The following is a 14,227-nucleotide window of genomic DNA, read 5'->3' as shown; positions in this document are numbered from 1 at the left end:
TGATACAATAAATAAAATAGGATAAATGTTATTTCAAGTTTCCTATTGGGTTGCCATTGGCACAGGTGAGATCCAGGCACAATGCTTTTTCTTGTATTGCTATTTGCAATTAAGGCATAGGTCATTACGTTTAAGAAGCGGTTTAAAACCAAATGAGGGGCTGGGGATTTAGCTCAGTGGTAGAGCACAAGGCCCTGGGTTCGGTTCTCAGCTCTGACAAACAAAACAAAACAAAAAACCAAGTGAAAGTGCATTCCGTCATTGTTTGCTCTGAGTGGGACTCAGCTGCTTCCACTGGGCAGTAAGCACTTAGGCTTCCTGTTCATCGCGTGTCCTCATGGCTCAAGCTGTTGCCGGTGCTCTTGCCTGGACCAGGTGGTTCCGAGTTCTTGGCGTCTTCTGTAAAGAGCTGGAACTTGAAATAGCTCATACAAATAGCAAGGCAGCAAGGGGCTTTATTTCGAGGGACAGTGGTGGCAGATGGCTTGGGCCAGATGCCCCAGAGCACTGCTTACTCTTTGGGATTCTTATGGGGTCCACGAGGAGCTGGTAGGTACGGGGCCTAGAGTGGATGTTTGTCTTGTTGGATTGGCAGCCTTGGTTATTAGTTAAGAGCACATTCACTGTATGTGTCCTTTCTCATGATGCAGCTGGTTTTACTCATATGCACACATACCATGCCTAGGCATAATGTGGTAAATAGGGCATCTCCCTAAAAGTTTACTCAGTGAGCACAGTTCGCCTTATTGTGCATGCACCCAAATCCGGTCCAGACTGGATTAGCCCCTTGTCTGGAATTTCTTGATATGTTCCCAGACAGGTTTTAAACTCCACAAAGGGGATTGCTGAGGGGTTGCTGTGGAGGAATAGCTTTTCTGCAGTATTGCAAGTGGGTTGTATGTGCAGCTCAATGAAGCTCAATGCAGCTGGGGCGCGAAGTGTATGTCGGGAAAGTGGTGCGTAGTGGGGTCCCGGGTGACTATGCTATCCCTGTGCTCGCCTTTGTCAAAACCTCATGGCTGACGTCACACGTGTACCCATGTGTGAGGCGGTGTGCGTTTGTGGTGGCTACCACAGTCCCTGTTACTCAGTAGCCAGTGTATTATCTCCCTGAGGTCTAACACGCCTGCTAAAGTGGATGTTATTTTCAGGTAAAGTAGCAGACGCGGCCAGGTCTTAGATTGAGGTCTGAGTGAGGCGGGAAACGGCGCCTTACCACTCTGGTGTTTGATCTGACCAATGAACGGCCCAGGCAAGACACTTGGAGGAGAGGAGCCGGGCCTCGCAAACATGCCAACTGTTGATTCAGTAAAGGTGCCCTGCAGGTTCCAACTCCATCTAGCAGGCTTCAGTTTGTGGCTGCATGGTGGCAGAGCGAAGAGTCTACACTAACTTCCAAGCATAACTGAACTATATCACATTGCTGATACTCTGCTTTTTTTTTTTTGCGATCGGTAAGTGGGGGGGGGGGGATACTCTAAAATAAGCATTTAAGCATTTTAAAAATTGTGTTGGACAGTTTGTTCTCTAGCTCAGACCACCTTACCCATTCAGTAGGCAAACCAAACCTATTTATATTCCTCAAAAGAAATTCTGGGCTAGCAACGTGGCTGAGTGGGTAAAGTGCTCGCTTCACAAGAACAAAGTTTGAACCCTAGAAACTACATAAAGCTGGACACAGTAGTGCGTGTCTGTCACCCCTGCTCCTTTATGGTGAGAGGGAGGCAAAGATGGGAGAACTTCAGAAGCTTGGGGACCAAGCACACTGCAGCAATGAACAACAGGGACCCTGACTCGAACAAGGTGAGGATCGACACCCAAGGTTGTCTTCTAATACCCACTGCCACCGCCACCACCTCCACCACCCTCCACCACCACCACCTCCACCACCTCCACCACCACCACCTCCACCACCTCCACCACCACCACCTCCACCACCTCCACCACCACCACCTCCACCACCTCCACCACCACCACCTCCACCACCACCACCACCACCACCACCACCACCACCTCCACCACCTCCACCACCACCTCCACCTCCACCACCACCTCCACTACCACCACCACCACCACCACCTCCACCACCACCACCACCTCCACCTCCACCACCACCTCCACCACCCACCACCACCTCCACCTCCACCACCACCTCCACCACCCACCACCACCACCACCACCTCCACCACCATTACCACCACCACCTCCACCACCACCACCTCCACCACCATCATCACACCACCACCACCTCCACCACCACCTCCACCACCTCCACCACCATCATCACACCACCACCACCTCCACCACCACCACCACCACCTCTACCACCACCTCCACCACCACCTCCACCACCACCACCACCTCCACCACCACCACCACCACCACCACCTCCACCACCATTACCACCACCACCTCCACCACCTCCACCACCACCACCACCACCACCTCCACCTCCACCACCACCTCCACCACCTCCACCACCTCCACCACCACCACCTCCACCTCCACCACCACCTCCACCACCTCCACCACCATCACCACCACCTCCACCACCACCACCTCCACCACCTCCACCACCACCACCACCACCTCCACCACCATCATCACACCACCACCACCTCCACCACCTCCACCACCACCACCAAAACCAAAGCCATTCTTTCTGAAGCCAGCTATCACGGCAGATGTCTGAAGTCCCAGAACTTGGGAAATGGAGATAGGAGGCTAAGATGTTTGATTCCATAGCAAGTTCAAGGCTGCCTGGGCCACAAGAGACCTTATTCCAAATATCACCATCTTCTCAGATAAGTAATTCATTCTTTATACTTATTGATTCTTACTCTTTCTGGTTATAGAAAACAAGCTGTTTATAGAAAACAAGGCAGTCTCCTTAGCATAAGTTCATTTTAAATCTGTTTTTTATTTAATTTGACTGTAATAATCATTTATGGGAAAGCTAATACCAATGTATCTGTGGAACACAAGTGTTTATTAGTACCTACTGTCTGCTCCTGTTTACTGAGCACCTACTATCTGCTTCAGAAAGTAGGAAGCTAGTTAGATCTCTTCATGTTCAAACGAACTTAAAATCTAGAGGGAAGTTTCTCTTAAAGTTCCAGGCAATACAAAAGAGTATTTTCAAATTGTAACCACTCATTCAATATTTTTACTTTAAACAAAGATGCTTTTAGCTTTTTAAAAGTTAGGTGTCACTTTTATGTAGCTACACAGTAATAATGTTCACCTGTCACGGTTGATTTATCACAGTTGCACTTTCTGGCACAAACCACTAGGTGGCAGCAAAAGAACGTGGGTTTCTGTCTTGCTTTGTGTACCTAAAAATGAAGTGGGAACTATTTTTGGATTTCATGGATGATGGAGAAAAAAAATAAAATGATTAAAACTTGATGGGACTGGAGATATATCTCAGTTGCTAGAGTGCTTTCCTGCATACACGAGTCTCCAGTTTGATACCTAGCACCGCATAAAAAGACTGGTATCAAAAACCAGGAGGGTCAAGGTCATCCTCAGCCACGAGTGAATTCTAGGCCATCCTGGATAAGAGAGACCCTGCTTTAAAAAATTAAATTACAAAAACATGTAACTTCAACAGACAATACCCAGACAAATATTGTGATTGAATGGTTTTTACCTTAAGTGTCAAAATTGTATTTTATTATTACCCAAACCATAATCTGAAGTTCTCTTTTAAGAAGTTTATTTTAGTACCAGGAGTATTTCCCAGGATTTCTATGAAATCAGTTTTTATATTTATAGCAGTAAAGACAAAGACACACAAATCAGAGACTAAGACAAAGTTGTTCAGTAAGCACTTGGAACAGAGGGCTTGACTCCAGGAACAGTGGGAGGGAGTCGCTTTACTTTGTCCTTTATTTTAAACAGCATTCCTCAAGAAAAATCGGGTTGGGTGACTTTATTCGTGGACAGAAGTTTGTTTTAAGAAGTTGCCTATGAGGTAGATTGAGTAGTGTGGACATCTTAATGTCTTTTTCACTTACTGTGAGAAAATATCCCCAGGATTGTGTCGTAAGGGAAGCAGGTTTACTCTGGGCCACAGTTTCAGGCTAGAGACTCTCTTGGTGGAAAAGACAGGCTGCAGGAGCTGGAGGCAGCTGGTCACATGGCATCCAGGACCAGGCAGCTGCTGCCCAGCTCCTTTCTCTCCTTCCGTTGTCCAGGATCCCAGGCAGGGAACGGTGCCAGCCACAGGAGGTGGGTCATCCTAGATTCCCCCCCCCCCCCCCCCCATAGGCTTGCCTGTTTCTCCAGGTGATGTTTGATCCTGTCTTCTTGGTAACCAATGGTCATTACTGCATTGTGTCCCTGAAGATTCCACGACACTTCTATAAATACTCAGTGGCTTAGCTTTTCTCTAAGTTGTCCATGAAATCTCAAAAATGTTAAACGATTTGCAGTCAGCTACAAAACAAAGAATTATTTTACTTTTGTCCAGACAATGGAAATGCATTTGTATAAAGAATAGACCTTCCCATTCCCTCAGGAGATTCAACTGCACTTCAGAATCATCTTTCTTTCTAAATGAACATGGCAATGAAAACCTCACAAATAAAAACCCCACACTTTGATGTTAAACAGACCCAAAGTCTATACATCTCACTGAGCCTTTTCTACACAGGCGGAATAGCCATTCTAAGGCTTCACTGTATCTCACACCTTCACTATTGAGTATATCTTTATGTACTTGTCCATCAAAACCCACAAAATTCACAACAGATTTAAAAACAGAAAACCAATTGGCTTTAAATCATCTTTCGACTGAGGTACGCTTTACATGCATTTGGTCCTTCCTCTGCCTCCAATATGGAGTCTTTCTTGTTCTCTTTTCTGTATTTATATTGTACCCACAGTGACATTTCACACACACACACACACACACACACACACACACACACACACAAACACACACACACTGGCCTTGATTTCACACTTGAAGGAAATACTTGCAGTTTTTTCTTTCTGAGATTTTGTGATGTTGCTTAATATTACACATCCTAAATCTACCTATTCTCCTGCTAATTTTGTGATTATATTTTTCTTTAAAGCTGAATAGTATTTGTGTACACACACACACACACACACACACACAGGCACACACACACTTTTCATCATCTATTCATCTGTTCATGGACAACTAAACTGGTCCCAGTTCTTTGCCATAGTGAACAGAGCAGCAGGAGGCATTCGGGTGCAGATATCTCCGTGGTAGGGCATGGAGTTCTCTGGGTGTCAGACATCTCCGTGGTAGGGCATGGAGTTCTCTGGGTGTCAGACATCTCCGTGGTAGGGCATGGAGTTCTCTGGGTATATGCCTAGGAATGAAATAGCAGGCTCCTAGGGAGTTTTGTTTTGCTTTTTTGGAGAAATCCCCAAACTGACTTCCACAATGGCTGTATTAGTTTGCACCCTCAGCAACAGTGAGCAAATGTTCCCCCTCCACATCTACAATATTTGTTGCCAGGTTTGTTGATGTTAGCCTTCCTGACTGGAGTGAGGTGGTGCCTCAAAGTAGTCTTGATTTGTATTTGCCTGGTGACTTGAACACCTTGAAAAAAAGGGAATTGTGTTTTTTTCCTTTGAAAACTTTCTACTGAGCTCATTTGCTTATTTGTTGATAGTTTTCTTTCCTTTTTAAAGAAAGTTTTTAGAGAAAAATTATTTAGCTTACTTGAAAGTGAATTACAAAACCGAAAACAAACAAATAAACCCCAAACCCAAGTGCAGACTAGCAAGGCTGCCCTTGTCCAGGCAGCAGGGAGCGGAGCTGGGGAGCATCGCCTGGTGCAAGGTCCCACAGAGCCCTCTTGAGTATCATCAGTTCAGTCTCTTCAGGTTTGGAATCCTTACATTTCTTTTGAACACTTTCATTTTTTTATGTATGTATGTCTGTGTATGTCACATGTATTTGGGTACCATGGAGGCCAGCAGGGGGCATGAATCCTGGAGCTGGAGTTCCTGGCAGTTGAGAGCCACCCAGCCATCTCTCCAGTCCTGACTTCACATTTTGTAGACAACATTATCATAGTTTCTGGTGCATGCATGATCTGGGCCATGGAATCCTATGTTATTTCACCCAGGGACCCACATCGGTGTGTATCAGCAATCAATGCTGTTGATTATTTTCATGGCTATTTTAAGTGTCATCAGATTTGACAAGCTAACCTCTCATCAGTGGTTTCTTTTTCTTTCTTTCTTTCTTTCTTTCTTTCTTTCTTTCTTTCTTTCTTTCTTTCTTTCTTTCTTTCTTTCTTTCTTTTTTTTAGCTGAGAATCGAACCCAGGGCCTTGTGTTTGCTAGGCAAGCGTTCTACCACTGAGCTAAATCCCCTGTTTCATCAGTGGTTTCTACAACCCATCTTCAGGTAACTATCTCAGCAGACTGTCTTCTAGTGTGAACTGCAGCATGTCGGAAAGACGGCTAAGCACACAACTCCAGCTGCTTTGTTATGCCTGTGTCTGCTGACTTTTAATAAATCACTGAAGCTGTGTGTACTCTCCATCTATAAAAGGGACAGCTATGCTGGCTTCCTGTCATGGACTATACAAATTTTAATGGGTATGTGTCAGATTTGGGGAAGAAAATGGTATCTAAAATATTATTGTTGGTAGAACTAAAATGCGTGCCAATTTCTTGTTTTTAAACTGGGAAACTTTGACAGGTGGTTAACTTTCCCCAGTTTGCTGCCTATTTACTTCTCCTAAGTGATAGTTCTGGCTAACTGTTGAGTTTAAGACACTGGAGATCTCAAACCCCATCCCCAGGAGGCTCTTTGGCTTACACATCCAGCCTCACTGTTCTCTGATCTGTTCGGATAAGTGAACTTGTGGTAGGAAGACCATGGGCAAAGCTTGAACGCACCAGGCAGTGAAGAATTTCTACTATAAGACAAAATGATATTTTTTTGGGGGGATTACAAACTGGCAATCTCTCCCTAATTAATTCATAAGAAGCCCTCAACCCAAGGGCTCTGTTTTGTTTTTGTTATTAATGAGAGCTGTTCCTCTTGACTTAAGGCGTTGAGGAGCAGCTCTCTCCACATACATGATTCCAGGAGATGAGGGACAAACATTCCATGTCCAAGCTCCATCACAGACCAACAAATCAGGCATCCTGACAGAGCCCAAGCAGTTTTCAGCCTGTGTCACTGTGCACCAAGGCTGAGGTCCCTGAGGGACTGTAGTAGGGACAACTCAGTGGAAGGTTTAAATCGCTGACTTTCTCAACATCCGTTAGACTGTCCTTGCTTTTACTGCCTCACGTCTTCAAAAGGGACCTGTAATTTGAAAACTCACACTAAATCATGTGTGCTCCGAATCTGTCAGTCCCTCTTATCAGCTAACCCTGACATCCCCATGGCTCCCAGGCTTCCTTTGCTCCGGCACTGAGAAGGAAAGAATGATTCCTTCCCCACACAGTGCCTACTCACTATGCCATTCAAAGAAACCTAAAAATGAGTGCAAGATTCATCTCATTTCAGACACTGCTGAGTTTTTACATGTAGGCACAATGCCTCACAAATAGTCTTCCCAACTCAAATCCACTTCACAACTATAAGTCTTAAGAAATTAACGGTTTTCCAATTCTCATTTTGCCAAAAGGGCTAAACGCCCCACAGCCTTCTGTAAATACGTTTACATCCACACATTCGTGTTTCTTTTCTCAGCCTTTGTCAGAGAACCTTCTTGCAGCGAGTGGCAGTCTTGCAGGCTCATGATGGATGTAGTGATGGGCTCTCAGTCACTTTTCTGTATCACTTCCTCCAAGGCTCAGGGAACACAGAAGGGCGGGGGAAGAGAACGCAAGAGCAAGATGGGGGAGGGGCAGTGTAAGAGATGTCTTTTGGACATGCCATGGCCTTGCACTCATGGACTGTTGTGGATAACTGCACAAGACCTGCAGAAGACTGGGACAGTCAGCATTTCATCGTGGAAGGGGTAAGGGCTCACGAGGCCCCACCCCCTGAGGTACTATAGACTATAACAGTGGCTGGGAAGGAATGCCACTCTTTTCAGTGGTGTAGCCACTGGTAAGTTGCCCATGTTCCAGTGAATCCCCTCCCACCTAGACTCAGGCGTGCAGCCATAATTAAATCCAGCGGGTCACACAGACATGGGCTTGGTAGAAAGAAGAAGGGTTTCATCAAGAGAGGGAGAGGGGATGAGAGTGGGTAATAGGGGGTAAAAAGTGACTAGACTTCGTTACATATTATGTATTAAATTATATATTTATATTAAATTGTCAGAGTAAAGAATAAACCAATTAGTGGTTTTCCCAGTCTACCTGAAATCATATAAAAGGAATCTCATACTTCAAAACATCTAAATAATTATATACATATTTGCATACACACACAACAAAAACATGTTTAGGAGATGCCAATTTACAATCAAAGAGTGTCCTAGGGGACAGATGTGGATTCTGAAATGGAATCGAACCTGGGTAACCGGTATGTTAAAGGTTTCTCTTGCTTTTCTTCAGTTTCTGTTTATGCACTTGCAAAAATGCATCACTGGTGACAGTCACAAGCCAGGCACCTCACTTGCTGCTTCTAAGATCTGAGTCCACTGTTTAAACCAGCCTTGCTGTGTGGATGGAAGGAGCTTTAGCTGGCTGCAGACTTGTTTTAGAGACAATGCAACTGTAGGTCACAATTTTTGTTAGGTGAGTAGCAGAGAATGCTGATGTCATATCCTCTCTATTTCATGAGCCTTGTCTTGGAAAGACTCATCATCCAGAGAGCTGGGGAAGTCTTGCTGATTCTGATACAGACAGTAGTAAGGTTTCAGATAGTATGCAAGTCAGCAAAAAAGGAGAAAAAGCCCCTGATGTGTTGTTAAAAGGGAACCTAGGCATGCTCCTGTGTCTGATATGCAGCTGGAACTTGGTAAATGTTTGCTGGGTGGTGAATGGATTTGAAACTTTAGGTTAGTCCTCAAGGTTAGGTATTTAACCCAGGCTCTAGGCCCTGTTCTGGCACTGAACCAATAGGGTGGGGGGGGGGGAGAAAAGAAAAACAGAAATCCATTTCTCATTCTCAAACACCAATATGAAAACTTTCTAGACATCACAGATTTTGGTCATGAAAGTTATTTTTGATTTAAATTAGATTTTCCTTAAATGAGTAAAATATGCAGACAGTGAAATTTGAAAATCTTATCATTGGGTGACGATGATAAATTTTAATTAGTGCTTGGGCTAATACCTTGTTTAATGATATCAAAAAGTTTTAAAATTTTATATCAAGCTTTGAATATCTTTAATTCAGTAAAGCCATAATCTCAATGAATCATTTTCAAGTGAGTTTTTCCCACTGTGATATATAAGTATTCTGGGTTATATTAGTCTTGATAAGATTTGTGGGCATGCAGTATAGTTTTGTTAAGATTTGAGAGAAAGTAAAAGTCACATTAATATTCTGATGTAACTACACCAGCATAGCCAGGAACAAACCACAAGTAAACAATTTAGCAAGACAAACCACGGCTAAGTTTGTCTAAACACTTTGTAAATGGATTTTGCCAAATGAGCATTTGATCCTTTTGGATTTAAGTGAGGAACCACTTGGAAAGCATTAGAAACATTTTCTTTTTCTTTCTCCTCTTGTTTAAAGTTAGAAGAAATTATATTTAAATATCTTCTGCCCTTAATCATATTTTGATAGCCAAAGTCACGTCGAAACTCTATGAATAAGCATAGACAAAAACTCTATCGAAAAGCTTAGACAAACCAACAAACCAAAAAATAAATATTGCTTGAAAGTCCCAGTAAGCTAAAAGTGTAGGAAAGACCCCAGTCTAGGAGCGAGAGGTGGGGTGACTCCCACAGATGTCACCCCCGGGTGTCACTCCCTGGGCACGGGCCTGCTCTACTCTTCTTCCTTCTGGAGGTGAACAGGCCATTTTTCAACTGGTATTACCCCTTTTCCTTTGAGACAGATCTTGCTATATAGCACAGGCTAGCCCTGAACTAGAAAGTATGCCCAAAGTTTACCACAAGTACCCAGATTAGGTCCTGGTTTCATGTCATAGGAAGCCAGAGTGTCAGATACTGGTATCTGATTGTCTCTGAGATCTTGCTTTGGGTCTTCCTCAGCCCCCTAATCCTGTGGTCTGTGGCAAAGAACTCAGACACAGACTGTGCAGTGTAGAAGTAGGTAGAGTTTTCTACAGAGAAAGGGGGAGCCCTCTCAAGGGGTGAGTGGACAATGGCCAAATGTACTGTTGAGAACACTCTCGGGGTGGGTGTGGACAACTGCATACATTTCAGACAGGCCTTATACTATTCCTAAAGGTTTATGGGAAGGGACAAGAGTATCCCTTTTCTTTGTGATAAAGTCCCCTGTTGTAGGGTGGTCTTATACAGTTCAGGGTTCTTGGAACCAGGCTTAGATAGTTATCAGTGCTTTTTGGGCAGTGTAGGATGCCACCCACATCTCTTCCTGGGGCCAGAGGGCAACGTGACTCAGCTCCCGTTCATCTGACCAGCAAGCACTGTCCTAAAATTCTAGTCCTTGATTTTACAAACTGTTGACTACAAGGGAGGGCTCTCTTCTGACCTTCCTAATATCTAATTGGCTGCCATTAATACCAGAGCCATTAAGGTTGTAAAAGCATGTCGGTCTGTCTTCCCAACATTTTGAGTTTCTATGCGTCAGGCCCTTCTTTATCCAGTAGAGAAACACCCTGGGAGGACTGAGAAGTGAATTTGGAGTTCGTCCTAGCAGATGACCAGATGGCTAGCATCCCGTCACCAGAAAGTGTAAAACCTCCTCAAAGGAGCGCAATAGTGTTATTCATGGCTTTATATCAGATGTGCAGGAAATTTTACCAATACGACAGTTACAATACTACAGGCATAATAAAGGGAGATCTGTTCAAAAGACAGGGATGAAACTGAAGGGACCAGTGAAGTAAGTTAACGCACAGGGTCCAGATGCTGACATTGTTAGCCTCAGCCTTTAAAACAAGGATACTTTGATAAGGTGGTTAAGGCTAAAATGTGAGAACTTGGCTAATGACATTTTTTTTTAAAGCCTGAAGAGAAAAACTGAAACAGAATTTAATGTCTGAAGGAGACGTGATTGGTGGTTTGGGTCACAGCAGACTGACACAGCGGGTGAGTGAGTGAGCTATGCAATGGGCAAAAACACTCAAGATGGATGGATGATGGAGAAATATGATGGATGGAGAGTGGAACAGCAGGACAGGGGTATGAGGGTAAAGTAAAAAAATTTTACCTGTGTAACACACACATGTACATACGCGTGCGCATGCGCGCGCGCGCACACACACACACACACACACACACACACAAATGAGAAGGGAAAGAAAATGGCATGGGAGCAAAATTAGAATAATTTAGAAACACGAATTTCCCAATGCTAATGAAATTCATCAATTATTCCCAAAAAGGTGCATATAAATTCTATAAAACAATCCCTAAGTCTAATGTATAGGGAGTATCATGGAAGTGTTACAGAAAGTTTGTAAGAGCCAGAGGACTAGACACGGTGAGAGTGTGTCTTCTAGACATTATAGTTAAACTTTCCTTCTGAAATCTCACCAGTATCTCTGCCTAACCAAGAACTGAACAGTGACAATAGCACCTGGTGCCAGCGTGGATGGAGGAGTCTCCTGAGACCCCTCCCTAGACGATGAACTATAGGAAATTCCGGACTTCCAGGAAAGGGAGAAGAGTTGCTTATAAATCTTGTGTATTTTAAACAAGCAAACAAACAAAAAAACAAGTGACAGGAGACAAATATGTGAGATATGAGTTTAGAGGGTGTATAAGTTCTCAAGGACAGATATGCAATAAAAGCATTTTAAAGTATTTTGTTCATATGGTAAAATTAGCAATTACATTTTCATAAACCAAATTATTAAAGTTACTGTTTAAAATTACCACTGAGCAGGAAACAACGGTGCATTTCTTTTATCCCAGCACTCAGGAGACAGAGGCAGACAGATCTCTGTGAGTTTGAGGACAGCCCAGGCTGTGTAGGAAGTTCCAAGCCAGCCAGGGCTACATAGTGGGACCTAGTCTTAAAAAAAAGATAAACATAAAATAAAATTGATATGCATAACTTCTTGACTGAGTCACTGGAACATTATAAAACTTTCCCCTAAGCAACCTGAAAGGCAGAGAAGAAATGGACCACAGAATAAATGTAAGTGAAGGGTACAGACAAGGATAGTAGCCTTGACCTAAAGAACCAGCCACTATGTTCAACTCAAGTGGAGTAAAATTGCCAATTGTATGAAAAGCCAAACCAAAAACTGAGAAATATATCTAAAACATAAGGGGTGGAGCAAAGTGAAAAAGGATGATGAAATATTGAAGTGCCAGGTAGACAGAGCAATTTTAGCTTTACATGCAAGGATTCCATACCAACCCCAAAGTAGCAAAACATAGACAAAGCTAGAGTTAAGACATAACCCAATACTCTTAGCTGAGCCTCCCGGGGAGCATCTCTCTGGTCAAACAAGGAGGAAAATGATTATAAAAGTGTGGACATTTTGAATAAAATGATTAGCAAGCTTGGCATGACTTACATGTAAGGTGTTAAATTGAATATTCAGGAAAAAATTCAAAGACGTGGGACACTAAAGAAAAGTTATTAGCTATAAAATGAACTTCAAGTACCAGAAATAAAAAAGTGTCTTTTCTGATCGCAACACACACTTGAAGAGTCAAATGCTTCTCGCATGACTGTTGTAAAAACCATGAAGTGAGCCTGTGCCTTGAGATGCCCACCCCATGCTCTGTGAGTACCTTGTGCTTTCTCTGCCTGCCTGCCTTGTAACTCCTGTGCTTAAAATGTGTGTTATAAATGCCTTCCAATAAATTCCAGCTCTGCCTCACATTGGCTTGTCCTGAAATTTTTCTCTAAGGTGAAGTCAAGGCTTTTCTGAATAGAGGTCTTTTAAACACATCGCTAACTGACCCCAGGGGCAGTTGTGAGAATGGTAGAGACCCCAGAAGATCCCAAAAGAATTGTTTCATCTTTTACAGGGATATCTTTTTTTCCCTTATCTTTTTGAAGGAGAAAACTGAGCCAGGAGACATAGCTTAAGTGGAGTATTGGAAAATAGAGGCTGGACAGGAGAGTGTGGTTATACACAGGGGCAGTCTTCCAGAGTCTCCAGGGAAAGACCTGAGGACTGCTGAAAAGCAGCCGTCAGTACATCTAGTTCTGCTTTAGTTAGAAAAGTAAAACAGGAACTTTACAAAGCAGAGCAAACCCAGAGCCCATGCTAGAGACTGCCTCAGTGTTGGGAGCTCCCTGCTCCCAGTGTGAAAGAACACCAATTGCAGACCTCAAGGGCCAGAGGGTTTTGGACTACCTGTATTGAACTACAGAACAGATGTTATAAAGAGCTGGGGAAGGCCATACTTAGGCAGCAGCGATATCAGCTGGAGATGTTAGGGCCAAAGCATCCTCTGTCCTTGGTGCTGGATACTCAACACTCAGGGTCCAGTGGAGCAAATGCCAGATCCAATTCATAAAGACCGCTCTTGATTTGGTAGCTGAGCAACCCAAGATCCCTTGTGAACTGCACTTATGGGAGACCCCAAATTTGTCACATTGAAATTTGGTGAGGAGAATGCTGTGGACTGCAGAAAAAAACTTTAAATTAGAATTGTGTAGTGTTCAGTGAGGTGAACACCATCTTTAAAAGTTTATTCTTTCTCAATTTTGTATATGTATTTTTGTACACACACACACACACACACACACACACACACACACACACACACACACACACACATTTCTTTGATCAAAACTCCTACCATGTTTTTCTCTCTTATCCCTTCCTCCTTCCATTAAATCCCTTCTTACCAGGTCTTATGCCGGAAGTCACTGCTGTGAGGTCATAAGTGCGACAGCCATGTCATGTCCAAAAATGCAGTGTTTTATTTTTTTCTTGTCTTTAAGCTCTTGCCTTCTCTCTGATCCCTTTTCTATGGTGTTCCCTGAGCCTTAGGAAGGGTAATACAGATGTTCCATTAGGACTGAGCACTCAAAACTTATGTTTTCAGCACACTGAGCAGTTATAAGCCTGTGCATTGAACATTATTTGTGGCATACGGACCCTTCCCTGACCAGTGCTGAAAGCAGCACTAATCTATGGACATAAACAGATATTTAGAAAGAAGTTGATAACATATTCATTTATCAAAACAA

This window comes from Onychomys torridus, chromosome 10 (genome assembly GCF_903995425.1).
Source record: "Onychomys torridus chromosome 10, mOncTor1.1, whole genome shotgun sequence".
In the NCBI taxonomy this organism is placed as follows: Eukaryota; Metazoa; Chordata; class Mammalia; order Rodentia; family Cricetidae; genus Onychomys; species Onychomys torridus.
The sequence above is the reverse complement of the archived record's forward strand: the minus strand, read 5'-3'. Positions refer to the sequence as shown.